This window comes from Petaurus breviceps, unplaced genomic scaffold (genome assembly GCF_028583685.1).
Source record: "Petaurus breviceps papuanus isolate PSGF00001 unplaced genomic scaffold, PetGlider_PUasm1.0 91023, whole genome shotgun sequence".
Lineage (NCBI taxonomy): Eukaryota > Metazoa > Chordata > Mammalia > Diprotodontia > Petauridae > Petaurus > Petaurus breviceps.
Genome location: NW_027187398.1, coordinates 4,452,864 through 4,472,671, shown reverse-complemented (window position 1 = coordinate 4,472,671; position 19,808 = coordinate 4,452,864). Strand labels below are relative to the sequence as shown.

Genomic DNA, 19,808 nt, shown 5'->3' with positions numbered 1-19,808 from the left:
TAGGGAGAAGGAAGGAAAGAAAGGAGGGAGTAGGGAAAGAAAAGAAGGAAGGAATGAGGAAAGGAAGAAAGTTTAGGGTGAGGTGAGGGGTGGGGAAGGGATGAAGAAAGAAGAAAGGAAATGTAACAGTTTAGGGATCTGACTGTAAGCTGGAGACTTTCCTCTTCCAGGTGTGTGAATTGAACAGGGAGGGATATTTACACATATGCACATATTCCAGATTGGAGCAGGGAAAAAGTAGATGGGGCGCAGGACATGTTTGTTGTTCATCTCTACCTTGCTCTCTAGAGGTGCCTTAGAGAACTTTTAGGTCTGTGTGGGGGGAATGGAGATGGCATGGGAATAAGGCAGGAAAAAAACAAAGTTGAAGTCCAAAGTGAGGTAAGGGAGGAACAGATTGATACCTAAACATAAATTTTCATTTCCTGAGCACACACCACAAGGCATGCTGGTGGCTGCAACTGAGAGCCATGGAGGGTCTGTAGAAATGATAGTTAATTGTATCTTAGAGAAAAAGCCGATAATTAGAGGGACAAATATGTGTGTGTGTGTGTGTGTGTGTGTGTGTGTGTGAGATATTCTAGAGAGTGTGGGTAAGTAAAGAATTGTAGTTTCAGGTTGGATCACTCTTGGATTTCTTTTACATCATGAGTCTGTCCTATGCAAGGGCTTTTCCAGCTAGTTCAACTCAATTCAACAAACACTTGTTAATAAGTACTGTATTCCCAGTGCTAGGCACTGTTCAGAAATTAGAAATAAAAACACAAAAACAAAACTATCCACTCCCTTCAAGGAGTTTATATTCTTTTAAAATAGAAAATATTAATTTCTACCTTTGGTTTTTCCATCATTTTTATTTTCCAATATATACCTTCCCTCTGCCCCAACCAGACAGACAATAAAAAAGAATAAAAAAGTGGGGGAAAAGTTCATAAAAATAAAAATTGAATACAATATTATATGCAATATTCTATTCTCTTAAGTCCCATCTTTTCAAGAAAGAAAGTTACATACTCTTCTTGGGGACAATCTGGTCATCATAACAATGTTTAGGAATTTCTTTTTGTTTGATTTTTGCCTTCTAGCTACATTGTTGTAACCATTGTGTATATTGTATATGTATCTTATATATATAACCTTGTTATCAGTTTGCTTAATTCTGACCTTAAGGATTTTATATTCTATTGGGTAGATTCTCTCTGTGATGGTAGACTGACCCTTAATTCTGGTCAGCTACCTCTGAAATGTCCTTAGGGAGGTCTGGGCTAGATAATGAGGCCGGATCAGTGCAAGTCCATCACTTAGAACTGGCTGATAAAATCCAGTCTTGGGAGTCAATTACAATAATAATAGTAATCATACATACATATATATACATGCATCTATCTATCTATCTATCTATCTATCTATCTATCTATCTATCTATCTATCTATCTATCTATCTATCTATCTATCTAGTGCCTTATGGTTACAAAATACTTTTCATGCTTCTACCTCCTTTGAGCTTTTGCACTGGCTGTCCCACCTTCTTCCTCCCTCCCACACTGGATTATTCTTCTTCTTCACTTAGATTTAGAATGCTTGGCTTCCTTAACAACCTGGATAAAGGGCTGCCCTCAGCAGGAGGCCTTTCTGGTCCCCAAATGCTAGCGCCTTCCCTTCTAAGGCTATGACTGTCCATCTTTTGATCCCTCTGTATAGATCTTTTATATACCTAATTTTGCACATGTTATTTGCTCCATTAGAATCTAAGCTCCTTGAAGGCAGGTCTTGTTTTTTGTTTTTGTTTTTTATTCCTTTCTTTGTATTCCCTGAGCTTTGCCACTGCCTGTCACTTAGTAAATGCTTAATGGATCCTCACTGAGGCACTGGCCTCCTACCTGTTCCTTAAACAAGATGCTCCATCTCCCAATGTTGGGCATTTCTCTGGCTGCTCCTCATGCCTGGAATTCTCTCCCTCCTCATTTCCACCTCCTGGCTTCTCTGGCTTCCTTCAGGTTTCAGCTAAAATCCTGTCTTCTGCAGGAAACCTTTCCTGATTCCCCTTAATTCTAGTGCTTTCCTTCTGTTGATTACCCCCAGTTTATCCTGTATGTGGCTTGTTTGCATGTTAGACTGTGAAGAGTTAAATTATTTTGAAAGTATAAATTATCCCTTGAGAGCAGGAACCGTTTTGCCTTTTTTTTTTGGTATATCTAGTGCTTAGCACTGTATCTGGCACATAGTAGGTGCTTAATAAGTGTTTATTGACTGACTGATCAAATATCTCATATCTCTCTGATATGGTAGCTAATATAAATTTTATTATTCCCAGTTTACTGATGAAGAAACTGAGGCTCCGTGAAATGAACTCATTTACATAAGGTCACAGTGGCAGAGCTGGTACTCAAAGCCAGGCCATCTTTTTTCTACTCTGGTACTCTTTCCTCTATAAGCCACTTCTCCTGCCCCTGGATGGGCCTCATTGGTTTCCTTCCTTTATCCCTCAGGCATGAAAGTTACTCAAATTCTTTCCTCCCCACCTGAGGTAGGTAAATGGGTACCCACTCAGGACACTGGGGTCAGGGTTTATTGCTGTAGCTGAATTAATTGGGCATTAAGAGAATGTTCCCTGCCTGGGGTTCTCCCCAAGGGCTGGCAGCCTGCTGTTATTACTCAGTGTGCTAATGGGTAACAGATTGGTGCTCCAAATTTACCCTGGGTCAAAAAGTCCCACTCCTATCTCCACCTTTTCCATTGCCCTCTTCTCTTTACCCCAACCCCCATTCTAAACTCCTTCCCCCAATTCTCAACTCCCCTCCAGTCCCCCTCTTCTCCAATGTTCCAAGGACAATGTTGCTTCCTAGGGAGGAAAGGAGTTTAAAGTCAGAAGATCTGGGATCGAATCTAAGTTGCCCTACTTGTGTGCCCTTAGACAAATTATTTAAGCCCCCCCCACTCTAAAATGAGAGAATTTGGAGTTGATGATCTGTCTCCTAGGGCCCTTTTAGCTCTGAATCTTGGGATCCTGTCTGGGAATTGGATGGGGGAATTATCCTTCATTTATAAATATTTATTAATCAACTAGGTGGTCCAGTAACCAAAATGTCATACTTAGGAGTCAGGAAGACTGGAGTTTAAATCCTCCCTCAGATACTTACTAGCTATATGTCCCTGGGCAAGTCACTTAACCTTTCAATCTCAGTTTCATTACCTGTAAAATGGGGGTAATAACACCTGCCTCAAAGGGTTGTTATGAGGATCAAATGAGACAAAGTCTGTGAAGTCCATGTCTAGAGAAGCCTTAAAGTGCTACATAAAAGCTCGTAGCTATTGTTATTATTTATCATCATCCTTGACTAAACCGTTAGGACCTGAGTTGTTTTTGAGCAATGAAAATTTCCCTACTGAACAGTCAAGTATGTAGAACATGTCTTTCATAATATTCTGCTACTTATTACCCATTCAACCTTAGGCAAATCATTTAACCTCACTGGGCCTCATTTTCCTCCACTATAAAATGAGGAGGTTATACTTGGCGACCTTTGAGTTTCCTCTCCGTTTTATCTATGAGCCTCTGAAATATGATTTATACTCAGTTTTTGATTACCCATATTCATGAAGGAGAGCTATTGTAGAAATAATCCCAAACCACATATAATCCAAAAAATCATTCTCACTTGGTTTTGTAAATATCCCATATCAGGGGTCCTTAACCTGTGGTCTATGGATAGGTTGCAGAAGATACACAAACTTGGGTGGGGAAAAAATATTACATTATTATTTTCACTGACTTTGGAGTTTCTTACTAATTCCATATATTTTATCTTATGCACTTAAAAACGTGATTGTGATAAAGGGGTCCATAGGACTCACTACAGTGCCAAAGGGGTCTAGGACACCAAAAAGATTAAGAATCTTACCCTACATGAATTTTTGGGACACTCAGATATACCTTCCTGATTTGGTTTGATTGTCAGGCATGTATTAGAATGGGACCAAATTTTTCAAGTTTCCACTGACTTGAGGTTCTCTCAAATAATGGTAATAACCAGTATTTGCATTTATGCATACATGTATCTACAATCCTCTTAAATAATGTCATCCAGTCTTTACTATACACATACATGGATATGGGCATGTATATACTCGTATGTATGTATGGTCCTCTTAATGACAGCATACCAGTATTTACATGTATACACACAAATATACATGTACATGTATGCATATCTAGTCCTCTTAAATAATTTCAACAACCAATATTCACACACATGTTTATGTATGCATGCAACATGTATGTGCATGCATGTGTGTATTTATAACTCTACTTCTTTCCAAGCCTCTAAGGACATTTTTTTTTCTGGACAACTATGATCCTACTATTTGGGGAAGACAAGTCCTGATAGGCGGAGATACTTCTGAGCATAGCACCCCTAAGTGGAGAGATGGAGAGAGAATTCAAGAGGCAATGAAGGACTTTTGAATGGTAGGCAGAAGATCTTCCCTGAGGGGCAGACATGTGGGGAAGCTATTGCCCCAATATGTCCGTCTATTTCCAGTGCCCACAACCCTCGACTCCAGAAGTTCTTGGACTTCTGACAGCTTGCTCTTTGGGTCTATTGAAGCTCACAAGGTTGTAGCCATCATAAGTACTTTTTCACCTAAGAGAGGAAAGAATAGATAGACAAAATGGATAGCAGTTCCAAGCACTGATAGGTCCTAGACTTGGTGGAGAGATAAAAGCCAGAGGTCTCTCTCTTTCTGCCTGGAGGCTCACAGCACTGCATCCTCTTTCTCAAAGGCAACCAGAAAAGAGGAAGGAGTTGAGTTTCACCTGTGGAAATCTTGTGTCTGCACACTCAGTTCTGGCTTAGCAGCCATTCAGGATGGCTTTCCTCTTCATACGGTGAGTAGACACAAAACAGATGGAGAATTCTTGGGCATGCTAGGTAGTAGAGTCAGACCTTCTATTCCACATCAAGGAACTTCTAGAAGAAAATTCATCCGAATGGGCATGCTCCTATGACTAGACTCTCTAGCCAGTGCCCCTCCCCTCTTGCAACTAATTTGATCTTCACACTTAATCCGTGATCAGTCAGTAAAAGAGCATTTATTAAACACCTTTTTTTTTTTGCTTTTTGGAGGGCAACTGGGGTTAAGTGACTTGCCCAAGGTCACATGGCTAGTTTTTGTGTCTGTGTGTGTTGTTTCTGAGGCCGAATCTGAACCCAGGTCCTCCTGACTCCAGGGCCGGCACTCTATTCACTGCACCACCTAGCCGCCCCTATTAAACACTTTCAATGTTCCAGATACTGTGCCAAGTGCAGGAGATTTAAAAAAAGGCAAAAAAAAAATTAGTCCCTGATCTCAAGGGGTTCATATTCTAATAGATAACAGCATCCAAACAATTATGCATATATAAGATATATACAGTATAACTAGAAGGCAAGGCAAGTATTACTATTGTCATGTCACAGATAAAGAAACTGAGACCCAGAAAGGTCATATGACTTGGTCATGGTCAAACAGGTAGAAATCAAACCCAAACATCTCCTGGCTTGAGGACCAGAGCCTTTTCCCTCCCCCAAACTGCCTGTCTTGGCTTATTTCTGGACAAACCCAGGGAATGATTTGCCCTAGATGGTTTCTCAGAACTGTGTATATCTTCTCTTCTGTACCTTCTTGTCAAGGATCCCCATCCTTATCATCCCCATCCTATGGTAGCTAAGGCTTAGAGGTGCAACATTGGCCGAGGGAAGCAGAAGGTTTCTCCAAGAAAATTTCCCTGGATTTTATGGGGAGGTCAAATCTTTCCTCTTGAATTCATTAACCACACTTCTAACCAAATGAACTCACTGGTTCAGACTGAAGCTGTGTGTATCCATATAGGGAGGATATATGTCAAAATGTTCCTATAGTTTAGAAATGGAGAAATCTTTCCCAGTGGTCATGCTAAAGCCAGATATGGGATACCAGGACCATCTGTCCTATCCATGTCTTCCCCTTGATCTCTCTTTGGGGGGAGGGTGGTCATCCTGGGCTTCCTTGCCACCTGTTCCTACAGTTCTTAGAAGTGGGCTGCAATGTCAATCAAGTAGGGACAATTAGCTTATCTTCCTTCCCTCCCTCCTCCCCCCCCAACAACATATATCTGACTAAACATTCTTTTCCTCCTTCACCCTATCCCTAGGGTTTGGGCCTCCTGCCTTAACCAATGTAGCCCTCCTTTTTGGCCTCCTGCCTACAAGACTAAGCCAATGCTCGGATTAGGTCACTCCCCTGATTTCCACTGCTTGCAAGATTAAATTCAAACCCCTTAACCTGGCATTCAAGTTCTGCTTTCTTTTGTCTGATCTATCTCCCATTCCTCTCCTACATATGTCTTCAGTTCTGATCAAGCTGAACTGCATGTTTTCCTCCTGAACTGTTTCCTATAAGCTTTGTGCATACAATTCCCTCTTTTTGAAATGCTTTCACTGACATCTCCTCTACTGATAATCCTTTTGGTTCATATGTCATCTCCTACACAATCCATCTTTGTAATTTATGTTGCAAATAGTGAGTGCTCAATAAATGTTGGGCAGCTAAGTGATACATATGGTAGTGTCAGGCATAGATTCAGGAACACTATTCTTTCTGAGTTCAAATCTAACCTCAGACACTTACTAGCTGCATGACCCTAGGCAAGTCACTTGACCCTGTTTGCCTTGGTTTCCTCATCTGTCAAATGAGCTGGAGAAAGAAATGGCAAATCCACTCTACTATCTTTGCCAAGAAAACCCCAATTGGGGTCACAAAGAGTCGGACATGACTGAAAAACAACTGAACAACAACAATAAATGTTAAATGAACCAATGACTGACTCAGGCACATGTATGTTTTAAATAAATGTCTATGTGGTTGGGCATTGTGGTATGTATATGTGTCCAAATAAGTATTGGAAAGCAATGCACCAAGATGGGGAAACAATGGACTAGGAGATGAATTCTGGTCTCAGCTCTACTGCTCTGTCATCACTTGACCTTGGTCTAGTCAATTAACTCAGTTCAAAAAGGGAATAATAGTCCCTGGTTCACCTGCATCAATAAGAAGGTTAAAAGGAGCTACAGGAGATAGATGAGTATGGAAATGCTTTGGCAGACATGGCTTGTTGAAGGCACACAATGTGCTCAAGTTTGCCAAGATGAATTTCATTGGTGGTAGTGGTGGATGGCTCTGATTATCTGCAGAAAAAAATCTCAGAATTGAAAAAGGAAGGAGTTCAGCTAATGAAGCCCTCTTTGCCCAGCCTCTGGATGGTGAAGCTGTGGAGTCTCCAGCCCTGGAAGGTTTTCCAAGAAAAGAGCTGTTCAAAGTCTCACTGAAATCCAATTCACAAACAAGTCAAGACATCACACTCATGATGTCCTCAGTCTCCTTCAAGAACAAAGGATAAACAATCAGATACAAGAAAATAACAGATAGCTCTCTTTTCTAGGCAGATGAAACCTGAAAATAAAGGTAGAACACATGACCTGTTTTAATTCATAGATTTAGAGATGGAGGGGACACCAGGGGTCATCTAGTTCAATTCTCCCATTCTACAGATGAGGAAACTGAGACCCAGAGGAAGGAAGTGACTTGTTCAAGGTCACTGAAGTGGCAGTCATGATTTGAACCCAGGACCCCTGACTCCAAACCTGTCCAGAACACACACGGATATTCATGTACATGTCAAGTGTTTGTGTGTATTTGGGTCACATTCTCCAGGAGGGAGTAAGGAGGTAAGGAGGGAAGCAGAGGTGTTCCTGTTACCCTCCTTTCCACCCAATCCTTTATTTAGTCTCTGTGCTTTCAAGCTGAAAGCCCCTGAGTAGGTCTGCTCGTCTCAGGGTGTAGACAGCAGGTATGTGTTGGCGTTCCCACGGGCCAGGCTGGCTTAGCTTGTGGCTCCAATGACTGGGAGAGTGGCCCAGTTGGGGACCTTCCTTGACCTGCTCTTAACCTCCAGGAAAGTTATACAAACTCCTCCCTCCCCCACCCATCCTTGGGGAGGGGTGGGAGCATGGTGGGGAGTGGAATGAGGACAATGCTTCATGTGTTTCTCTGCTTTTTCCCCCCCTCTTTGCCCCCCAGGGAAGATTTATGGGAAGGGGGGGTAATTCAAGCTAGCTCAGGTTTCAATAGTGCTTGGAAATCTAATCTTCCTCTCCTCCCCAGCCTCCCCCCACTCCCACCCCACCCCTGGCTCCTTGGAGCATGAAGTAGTCTTCATGTCCTAGGGGAGGAGGTACATTGTGCTCCCTGCCAAGATTATGGGGGTATTGAAGGAACTGTTTATGCTTCTAGATCAACACCCCCACCCCCACCCCACCCCCCGCCCCCCAGGTCACCCTGACCTCAGCATCTCCCTTGGGAGAACACACTGGGTTTGAACCAATCAGTCAACAAGTATTTATATAGTGCTTATGAGTACCAGGCACCATGCTGGGAACTTGGGAATGGGAAAGAGGATAGAGTCCAGACCTGGGATTTCATCGATACAGAGAAATCCAAGAGGAGGGAACTCCCTCTGCCAGTTCTCGCAGCTGTATCTAGCTTACAAACTGTGTCTAATTTGCATAACTTGGGAGTGTAGAGACTTGGGTTCAAATCTTGATTCTGCTACTTATCGATGGCAATCATGGGAAAGTCCCATGATGTTTCAGACCCTTGGTTTCCTTAGCTATAAAATAATGAGTAATAATCATTAGGGTATAGATTGTAAGTTGTGAAGGAACATAGAGCTCATCTAGTCCAACCACTTCATTGTATAGAAGAGGAGACTGAGGTTCACAGAGGTTGTGACTTGTCCAAGGTCACACAAATGATAAATAGCAGAGTCTGAGTCCAGGTTCTTTGATTTCAAATTCAGCCCTCTCTTTCAGGTTCTTGCCAGGTACAGAGTAAGCTGTGAGCCTTTAATAAATATTTGCCTGCCTTTCCTTTGTACCATGGTCTCTCCCACCCAACTCTTACTTCCTCCTAACCTTCTATTGGTTTATACAAGATTTTTTTTTAAGCAATTGGGGTTAAGTAACTTGCTCAAGGTTACATGGCCAGTTATTTGGTTTATACAAGATTACTGGGAATAAATTTTGTAAACCTTAAAACACTTATAAAAATGAGTTTACTATCTCTCCACCTCACCCCACCTTTACCCCTGAACACCTCAACCTGGAAAGTAAAATCATGAGTTCAAATCTGGCCTGATATCTACTAGTTGTGAGATCCTGGACAAGTCACTTAACCCTATTTACCTCAGCTTCCTCATCTGTAAAATGAGCTGGAGAAGGAAATGGCAAGCCACTCCAGTATCTCTGCCAAGAAAATACCCCCAAAGGTGGACACAAAGAGTCAGGAATGACTGGAATGACTGCAGAACAACAAGCTAGAGATTAAGTTTCAGCATTTCCCTTGGAGAGGATGGGATAAATCTCTGGACTCTTTTGTCCAGTTGGGTCCATGCTGTCACCACCCATAGGTCATAGAACATTGTCCAGAGATTCAGTCCATTGCTGCTGTCTTACCAGAAGGAATAAAGAGGGTAAGTTCCTGAGAGCAGGCACCCCTTTTCACTGCCTCCTCACCAGGCCCCTCAGCGCAGGCAGATGGTTCCTCTGGGAAATCTGGACCCCACATAGCCTGAGACCCCAACTTTTCCTACAGGATCCTCATTCAGAGACCTCAGACAAAGATCCCTTCTGGCCCTTAGTATGAGAAAACCAACAGCTGTACTGCACTCCCTACCAGAGATCCCAGTCCCAGTCCCTTTGGGGGCTTCTTGATCCTTCTATACATTCTCCATTATACTCTCCACTCTTTCCTAAGAGTTAAAGGAGCATATTTAGTCCTAGGGGTAGGGGACTTCCCTGTGTACATTTCCCAGGGAAGAGACCAGCAGTGACCTCAACTTCTCATCATAGGATCATATTTTTCGAGTTGTAATGGACTTCATAGACCAGCGTGTCCAATTCCCTCATTTTACAGGTGAGAAAACTAAGGCTCTGCTCTATTGAAGATGGGACCATTAGATTCTGAGGAATCACCCAATCTAGATAGGGGCTGTCCCATTTCAGCTCTTTCAGAAGCAAGAAAGGAAACCTTTCTCCTCTCCCTGTTCAGAGCTCATTCCATCTCACAGCTGCTTGGCTGCCCCCAAGAAGTCCCGGCTTCCTTGGCTAGAAAAGAGGGCAGGGTAAGGATCAGTGCAAGACCGTGTACTGGAGGCAGCAGGCCAGCTGTACCCCACCTTTATCTGTCTCAGTGATCAGCAGTGGCACCTGAGCCTGATTAGGGAAGAGTGTCAGGTTTAGTGACTCAGGCACTCGTTGCCCACTGCCCCCCCCTTGGCTGGATTTTGGACCCTGAAACCTGAGATTCCCAAGGAGAATCTGGCTAAAGGCAGATTCCTTCTTGAGCCTCTCCAAATAAACCCCAAAGCCCTTAGTATGTGAGAGACAAGATCAGAGAAACAGGGGGAGGAGACCTTGGCTCCTAGACTGGCATCCCTTCCTCCTTCTGCTCCAAAATGACAGCAGAATCATTTCTGCCATTGTCCTCAGTTCCTATTCATCCTTCAAGCTGGAAGAAGCTGCAGAAGAGACAGGTCAACGGCTAGTGATTTAAAAGTCTATTCTAAGAAGGGAAGAAACCAAATTCATGGTATCCCTATAGGTCCAGAAACAGGGAGCTCAGCTTCAAAAGTTGCTTTTATTCACAGTTATAACTTATTTCTTAACTAGTATGGTAATCAGGTAAGGACATTATAGTCCAGGATGAGGTGAGAAGATATGAATCTATACCCTTATCTGTATCTCAAAGTATTAATTGGGTGCTTTTTAAGGTGACTTTACCCTCCAGAGGACCTGGATTCAAATTCTAACTCTGATGCTTACTACCTGGGTGACCCTGGGCAAGTGACTTAACTTCCCTCTTCATCAATTTCCCCATCTGTAAAATCAGGGCATTGGATTATAATATGTTTGAAGTACTTTCCAGTTGTAGATCTAGCTGGTGACCTTCCACCACAGACACTTCTCTATTATCTAGGAATCAACACTTAAGTCCACTGTGAAGAGAGACATTACAAAGACCAAGGTCTTCCACTATCCAGAGCAATATCTGAGACATTTAGGGCTAGGTCATTAGGCATCAGAAAGCAAAGAGGCAAAAACAAAACAAAACATTAATTTGGGGCAGCTAGGTGGCACAGTGAATAGAGCACTGGCCCTGGAGTCAGGAGGACCTGAGTTCAAATCCAGCCTCAGACACTGGACACACACTTACTAGCCATGTGACTTTGGGCAAGTCACTTAACTAATTGCCCTCCAAAAAAGCAAAAAAAAGTAAAGATGCTTCTTTTTCGATCCATCTTGGATCTCCATCATGCTGCTCCCCACCCCCAACCAGAAGAAGACAGATTATTTTTTAGCCTGATGTTCCTCCCTTCATTCCCAGCATCATTTTGAAATCTTGGGATGGCCTGGGTTGGCTTTGGGTGAGGTGGAGGGAGGAAGAGGGTATCCCAGTACTATGATGAAGACACTTCATCTCCAAATCAGGGATCAGTGTGGTTTTTGCCTCCACAGACTTTAGGGTTACTTATGGTCACATCTCTAGGTGGAAGAAACCCAGTTACAAAGACCAGAAAACAGGTCAGTTCCAACATGAGGGTGTCATTGAAGAGAAAAGGCAACCCAGAAGAGTCAGACTTGCTTCATAAAAAGACATAGGAGAGAGAGCATCCTGTCAGATCCCCTAGTCTTAGCCTAGAGCCCAGTTACTTAGATATCAGGCCTCGGTAGACTGATGCTCTACAATTGCCCATCAGTTTCCTTTCTTTTTAATATTTTCTCTTTTCTCCAGTTAAATGTAAAGACAATTTTTAACATCCATTAAAAAAAACTTTTTCAGTTCCAAATTTTCTTCCTTCACTTACCTTTCTGCTCACTAAGATAGTAAGCTATTTGATATAGGTTATATATGTGTAATAGTGTAAAACATATTTCCATATCAGTCATGTTGTGAAAGAAACAAACCAAAAGAAAAACAATCATAAAAAATAAAAAAGTGAAAAATAGCATACTTTGATCTGCGTTCAAATTCCATCAGTTTTTTTCTCTAGAGATGGATATTTTTCATCATAAGTCCTTTGAAATTGTCTTGAATCTTTGTATTGATGAGAAGAGCTAAGTCATTCATAGTTCTTCATCAAACAATATTGCTGTTACTGTGTACAATCTTGTTCTGGCTCTGTTCACTTCACTTCGCATCAGTTCATGTAATTTTTTCTCAGATTTTTCTGAAATCAGCCTACTCATCATTTCTTACAGCACAATAGTATTCCAGTACAATCATATACTACAACTGGTTCATTCATTCCCCAACTGAGAAGCATCCTCTCAGTTTTCAGTTCTTTTTGGCTGTCAGTTTCAACAGTTATGGAGACTATTCATACCTAAGTTTGACCATAACAGTTCTACCTGAAATCAAATTTCTCCTTCTCTCTAATTTCATGTATTCAGAACCAATTTATTTGTGTGGGGAGGGAGATGGACAGCATAACAAAAATGGAAGTAATGATGGTTTTAGAATCAGAAATCCTGCATTCAAATACTACTTTCAACATTCACTAGCTGAATAATCCTGAGCAAGTCATCTCAATCTCCTAAACTTTCATTTGCTTATCTATGGGAAATAATGGGAATAATGCTTTGGATTTTTTTTCCTCTCATTCCAGGGGCAGATAAGTGATGCTGTGAATAGAGTGGTGGGTCTGGAGTCAGAAAGATCTGAGTTCAAATGCTACCTCAGACACTGACTAGATGTATGTCATTTAATCTCCATATGCTTCAGCTTCTTTCTATATAAAATGGGGATAATAATAGCACCTCCCTTTCCAGGTTTGTTGTGAGGATAAGGTGAGATAATGTTTGTAAAGAATTTGGTAAAACCATAAAGTGCTATATGAATGCTAGTTATTATTACAGGGCTGTGGTAGAGAAAATACTTTGAAAACCTTGAAATGCTATATAAATATGAGTTAGTGTGTGTGTGTGTTTGTGTGCTTGAGCATGCACAAGTGTGTTTGTGTATACCTGTGTGAGAGCTTGCAAGTTCCAGCATAAACAATGGGGGTCTGGTAAGAGAAGAGAGAAGGAGGGCTGATATTTACAATTTGCACCAGTAGAATTACTACAGTCTTTCAGTTCTAAGATGTTCGAGGATAAAACCACTTGCTTTACCCAACCATACTGTAAATTTCCTCATGAAGCTGGCTTGGTCTCTTCAGCTCAGATCTCCTTTAGCAGACGATTTACAGACATGAGAAAACTGCTCCTGCTGTCAGTTGGGTCCCAGCAGCTTCAGAGGAAGTAGATACTGGTGTTGCCCATTCTCACCTTATCTTCCCTGGATATATTCCATAGGGAGTTTTTGTTGTCATTGCTTGTCCTTTGTTCTCAAAGATGATCATGACATCAGGAAGGTGATGATGCCATGACTTGGAGTGAATTGGATTTACGTGAGGGGTAACAGGTGAAGGAACCCTCAGCAAATCCCTCCATGCTCACTTCATAGTCAAAGCAGCAGAGATCTCAAACTGGAAGGAGCCTTGCATATAGGTAGACTAGGTCACAAGTTCTTACCCGAAGAACTAACTTAAAGATAATATTTTGGATAACTATTTCGATATCATGATTAAGCTTATGTACTTTATTTTATGCATTCAGAAACATTACTTAGAGAAGGGGTCCATAGGCTTCACCAGAATACCAAAGGGGTCTATGACACACAAAAACTTAAGAACTCTTGGTCTAGGCCAATGCTCTCATTTGACAGTTAGGGAAACTGAGGCTCAGAGAAGCGAGGTGACTTGAACAAACTCGCATACCTAGTAAGTAGTAGAGATGGGATTTCAGGTTCCACGATTTCAGATTCAATGCTCTGCCTGCTAACAGTAGGGATTCTTGATATTTTGTTTGTCTGGACCCTTTTGGCCATCTGGCAATCCCTTATAAGAGGGATATTTTAAAATCATTGAGGGAAATTCTTAATTTCAGTTAGAAGTTAGTGAAAACAAAGATGTATTTTTTTCACTCAAGTTCATGAATCCCTTTAACATCCAGACCAGCCATGTTCATTTCAAACCCTTATCAGCCCTTGTCTCTATAAAAATGGCTTCAGCTTTCTCCCTGCCCCACCCTTCAGCTTGCATTTATGTGCTGTCTTCCCTGATGAGGATATAAATACCTTGAATCCAGGGGCTCTCTTTTTCCTTGAATTTGTATTCCCAGAGTAAGCTCAATATAGTGCCTGACATATAGTAAGTGCTTAATAAATGCCCTCTTTCTCTCTCCCTCCCCCTCTTTTTCCCTCCCTTCCCCTCTGTCTCTACTTATCTGTCTCTATGTATCTATTTGTCTCTGTGAATGTATCTATGTATTTACCTATGTCTGTATATTTGTATCTATCTATATGCATGTATATATGTGTGTATCTGTGTATGTATGTATGCATCTATCTATCTATCTATCTATCTATCTGTCTGTCTGTCTGTCTGTCTGTCTGTCTATCTATCCTAGAGACCCCTGGACCCCAGGCTAGGAACCCCTGTTCTATACCACCTATATCAGAAGTGTCTGTGGGCTGCCACATGTGGCTCAAAACATTCCCAGATATGGCCAGAACCAGATTAAAATATAATGGGAGAATATTTGAAAAAATAAATAGAAATTAAACGAAGATAATGTTAATATGTGGTTTTCTCAGTCAGTCTGTTGCCCACAGGGATTCTCTGAATGGCTTAGTGGCCCATGTTTCTTTTTGAGTTTTGACACCACTGATCTATACCATCTCAAGGAAATCAGACCACTGAGTGTTACCAGAAGATATCAATAATAATAGCTAGTATTTATAGGAAGCAGTGGATATACTGGCCCTGGAGTTAGGAGGACCTGAATTCAAATCCAGCCTCAAACACTTCCTACCTCTGTGATCCTGGGCAAATCACTTAACCCTGTTTGCCTCAGTTTCTTTATCTGTCAAATGAACTGGAGAAGGAAATGACAAACTGCTCTCAGTATCTTTGCCAAGAAAACTCCAAATGGGGTCATGAAGAATTGAACATGACTGAACAACAAGCATTGAGGTTTGTGAAAATGTTATATATATTATCTCTTTTGATCCTCACGAAAGAGCCTGTGAGGTAGGTGCTATTAATATAATCATTTTACAAATGGGGAAACTGAGGCTGAGAGGTTAAGTGATTTGTTCAGACTTACATGGGTAGTAACTGTCTGAGGATGGATTTTTACTTGGGTCTTCTAGACTTTAAGGCTTCTGCTCATTCTGTTTCTAGGATCACAGATCTGGAGCTGGGAGGGACCTCAGAGACCATCCAGTACACCCCTCCCCTTTTAGAGATGAGGAAACTGAAGGCCATAGAGGTAAATAATTTATTCCAGATCATACCAGTAGTCAATGACAAAGGTTGATTTGAATACAGATCCTTTGACTCAGCAGCCAGCATTCTTTCTCTCTTTCTGGGTTTAGGCCAGAGTGGCCCCCTCTCTTCTCTAGGGAAGAATAAAAATAATAAAACCCAGATTTACATAGTACTTTATATATATTAATTCAATTGAGCTACCAACAACCCCATGATATAAGTGCCATACGTTTTATCATCTTCATTTAAAAGAGAAGGAAACAGCTCCAGAGAGGCTTAAGTATGGTTATATGGCCAGGAAATATCAGGGACAGGATTTGAAACCTGATTTTCCAGTCTCTAATTCAGCACTCTACTATGTCACTAAAGACAGAAGAGCAGTTTCCCTCACTCCTACATCTTTGGGGTACTCCACTCCATTTCCATTCTTCCATTGCCTCTTTTAAGCCTCTATTTTCCCACCTGTCTAATGGGCCACTTGGGAGACATGGTCAACTGGAAGATCATTCTGAACTTTAAGGCACTTCAAAGACTTGAGGAAAAAACAAAATCTTTTTAAAGATATTGTCTTTTTAATGGAGTAGGGGCAATGAGCAGAGGAAATGACCTTTGGAGGAAGGTAAAGGCCTCAAAGGGACAACTGAGGCATGACCTAGTGACTCAGAGTGATGGGAGTCTATCCCCTTAGCTGGAGAGGCTAACATCATCGTCCTTTCTTAGGGGTCAAGGTGTAGGCCTGAGAAAGTATGGGAGCTGGGGAAGAGAGATGGGGAAGGGAGGAGTAGTGCTGAGAATGGAAAAATTCACAAGAGGATTCCTTACATTGCTGAGAGAGCAAAGAGAGGGTTTGGGGGGATGGGATGGGGGAATATTCAGGCTGATATCCCAGCTCAATAAATAAAATTTCCCTCCTCCCCTCTGTCCCCAGGCTTTTGTAGGGATTAATCCCCTGGCCTCATTCCACCAAAGATGTGGGAGGTGGAGGGGAGGGAGGGAAAGGGATGCTTGGCTGGGCATCCAATTCCAGGCAAGGAGATCCAGGAGTGGGGGTGGGGATGAGGAAAGAAAGGGAAGGATATGTTCCCTTTTCTTTACTTCCAGTCCAGGTGTTTCTTATAAGCCCTAACAACAGACAGTTATTGATCCTGCCCAGCAGGAGAATGTCCATGTTATCCAGATCAGATTTATAACTATGTCCCAAAGCCAAGATAGGAGCATCTGCTTCTCACCCACCTTCCCCTGCTCCCAGTCCTACCCCCAATCAGCTATCTGAGATTCAGACTTGAGCCCTCAAACAATCCAGGTTACAGACAGAGGAACTGAGGCACAGGTGAAGGAGGGATAGAGTCTCTCTTCCTTCTAACCTGACTTTGCTGGGTAACCTCACTCCTTCGAGTTCTTATTTGTTTGTTTTGGGGAGAAGTCGTCCTCCTTCCCTCCCTCCTGCCAGCCATAAGGATTGTCAAGGCCACTGAGACTTCAAAGCCCAGCACTGCCCCCTTCCTATTTATTTGACCTGGGGCAAGTCCCTTAACTTCTCTATGCCTCAGTTTCCTCCTCTATAAAAGGAGGGAACTGGACTCTAAGCTCCCTTTTCAGCTCTAAGTTCTAGGCTCCTCCGATCTGGACTGGAGACGTCTCTAAAATCAGACCCAAAGCTTTATCCTTGTTTCTCTCCTGGATTCTGGATGTTTCACTGACTCCCCCAAATTCCCGGTTGCTGAGAAGACCCTCCCCTCTTCCTGCCCAAACACACACGCTCCACTTGAAAGGTCAACAGCGCCTCCAAAGGATGGGATGGGGTGAATACTGTGGTTCTCCACTCCCCTTCTCCTCCACCCCCAACCCTGGGAATAGGAAAAGAATGAATCTTCTTTGTAAAGCCTGTGGGGAAGGGGATGTGTTTACTCACAGTGCCCACTCCCTAATAGTTCAAAAATCTATTTTTGTCATACTCCCCCCCCAAATACCAGCACATAAGGTTGCAATCTCTCTGACGGGCCTGGAAAAGCTGCTCACCCCTCCTCTTCCCCACTGGGATGGTGAACGGACACTCCAGGACCATCATGAGTCTTCTCATCCATCACCCCCTCCTGCTGTCACTCTGAGGCTGAAGCTAATGTCTCAGGCAGGGGCTGGGGATCGCTGACAGCCCATGGTGGAGGGATACTTCTGTTCAAATCTACCCTCCCCCCCCCACCCAGTGACCCTTCTTAAGCATGGGGGGGGGTGAAAGGTAAAGGAATGAATGTAGTGGAAGATGAGAATTTCCATTCAACTCATTAAAAATTCAAATAACAAGCATTCATATTCTCTCTCTGCTACCTTCTCTTCCCTTACCCCATTTTAAAAAAGAAAACAAAAACTCCTTATAACAAATATGCATAATTAAACAAAACAAATTCCTGTGATGGCCATATCCAAAAATACATTTCTCATTCTGTATGTGGAGCCCATCCCCTCTGTCAGGAAATGAGTACCATCATGTCAACTTTTTTAGAAGGTAGGAGAAGAAGAAAGGGAAAGTTGGGTAGGAGTCTTTGGCAACAGCTAAGAATAAGAAGGCAAACATTCTTTTGCAAAGCTTTTTAACCTAGAGTCTGTGAGTTTTTTTTAAAAAATATTCTAATAGGGTATGTATATAGGCTTCTCTTGACTACCAAAGGGGTCTATGGTATTTCCCCAATCCTTCCCCTTCAAAAAACTCAACTCTGGTTCTGAGACTTTGAGTGAATGTGTATGTAAGAGTTTGGAGTAAGACAGGCCTGTAGATCAGCCTGGATTTCCATTGGACCTACTCCTGGGAAAAATGAAAGAAACTTTCCCCCTCCAGTTTCAGTTAATAAACATTCATTAAGCACCTACTGTGTGCTAAGTGCTAGGGATGCAAAGAAAGGTAAATGATAGCCCCCTGATCTCTAGGACCTCACAATCTAATGTCAGAGACAACATGCAGACAATTATGTACAAATACATTATATACAGGATAAATACGAAATGGTTAACAGAAGGAAGGCCCTAGGGAGGAAAGGAATGAGTATTTATTAAGTACCTACTATGTGCTAGGAGCTTTACAAATATTACCTCAGTTGATCCTTATAACAATCTGTGAGGTAGGTGCTCTTATTATCCCCATTTTACAGTTGGGGAAACTGAAACACAGAGGTTAAGTGACTTGCCCAGGATCATACTACTAAGTGTCTGAGGTTGTAGAACTTCTTGACTCCAGATCCAAATCTCTATCTGCTGAACTACCCAGCTGAGACCCAGAAAAACTTCCTGTAGAAGGTGGGTCCTTTGTGGCCAGTAGGCCATGGGACCTTACCTGCAGGCAGGTGCAGTTTACTTCTGTTACTTGAGCTGTAATGGGAAAGGGGTGAGGAGAAGCTATTTCCTGGAATGATAAGTACCCTGGATTTGGAGTCAGGATCCCAATCCTTGTGGCTCTGCTGCTTACCACTGAAGTGATTGTGGGTAAGACACCTTACCTCTCTAGGCCTCAGTTTCCTCATCTGTAAAATGAAGACTAGATGGCTCCTAAGGTCTCTCTTCTGGGTCTAAATCCTGTGATCTCAAGGAAGAAAAAGCGAGTCAATAAACAAAACGCCTCCTGTCCTAGGTCTCACAGTCACTTCACTGATCTTTCCACCCACTTCTATTGACTCAAACAAGAACAACAGAAACTCACTTTTGTTTAACGGGATGTGGTTTACAAAGAATTTTCTGCCAACCTGCCAATCGCTGTTGTAAGCTATCACAGTTATTGGGTAGCCATAAGAAGTGGGTATGGGAGATGTTTCTCCTCAATGTCCTCTAACCCTATTCCAGATAGGAGATTAATGTCCGCTGCTCCTCAACCTTGATACCTCACTGATGTGACTACTTAGTTGACCACAGCCCTGATGTTCAATCTCATTTAAGCCCATATTTTGTTGTTCATTTGTCCTTTCTGCAGCCATCTCCCCAGAAGAGGAGAACCATTCTGTGGATGATCTAAAAATCATTTCTGTTTAAATTGGAAATGTGTTATACACACACACATGTAAGTATCATAGGGTTCAGGCTGGCAGAGACCTTAGAGGATAGACACCCCTCTGTGTGACTACTCCTTCTCAGTCACCTTTATAAGATTATCAGCTACCTTCCACCTATGTGGAACCCCTGATGTGGGGGGATACCTCAGGGGTATATTCTCTTCTCTCCTGATGTACTACCTCTTGGTAGTATCCTCAGCTCTCATTTTAGATTTGGGTTCGGATATCGTCTCTATGTAAATGACTCCCAGAACCACATACCCATCTCTCAGGTGACTTCCTGAACCATATACCCATCTCCAGGTGACTCCCTGAACTATATACCC

General features: G+C 42.3%; 1 long non-coding RNA gene across 1 annotated transcript in view; it reads left to right on the top strand.

Moving 5' to 3' along the window:
- Positions 1 to 19,808, top strand: part of LOC138153652 (uncharacterized) — a 38,656-nt gene that overhangs the window by 17,719 nt on the left and 1,129 nt on the right. The window contains exons 2-3 of the long non-coding RNA XR_011166423.1: positions 15,362 to 15,449; positions 19,404 to 19,808. The exon at positions 19,404 to 19,808 is cut by the window's right edge and continues 1,129 nt beyond it. This is a non-coding gene — a long non-coding RNA (uncharacterized lncRNA). The remainder of the gene's footprint in view (positions 1 to 15,361; positions 15,450 to 19,403) is intronic.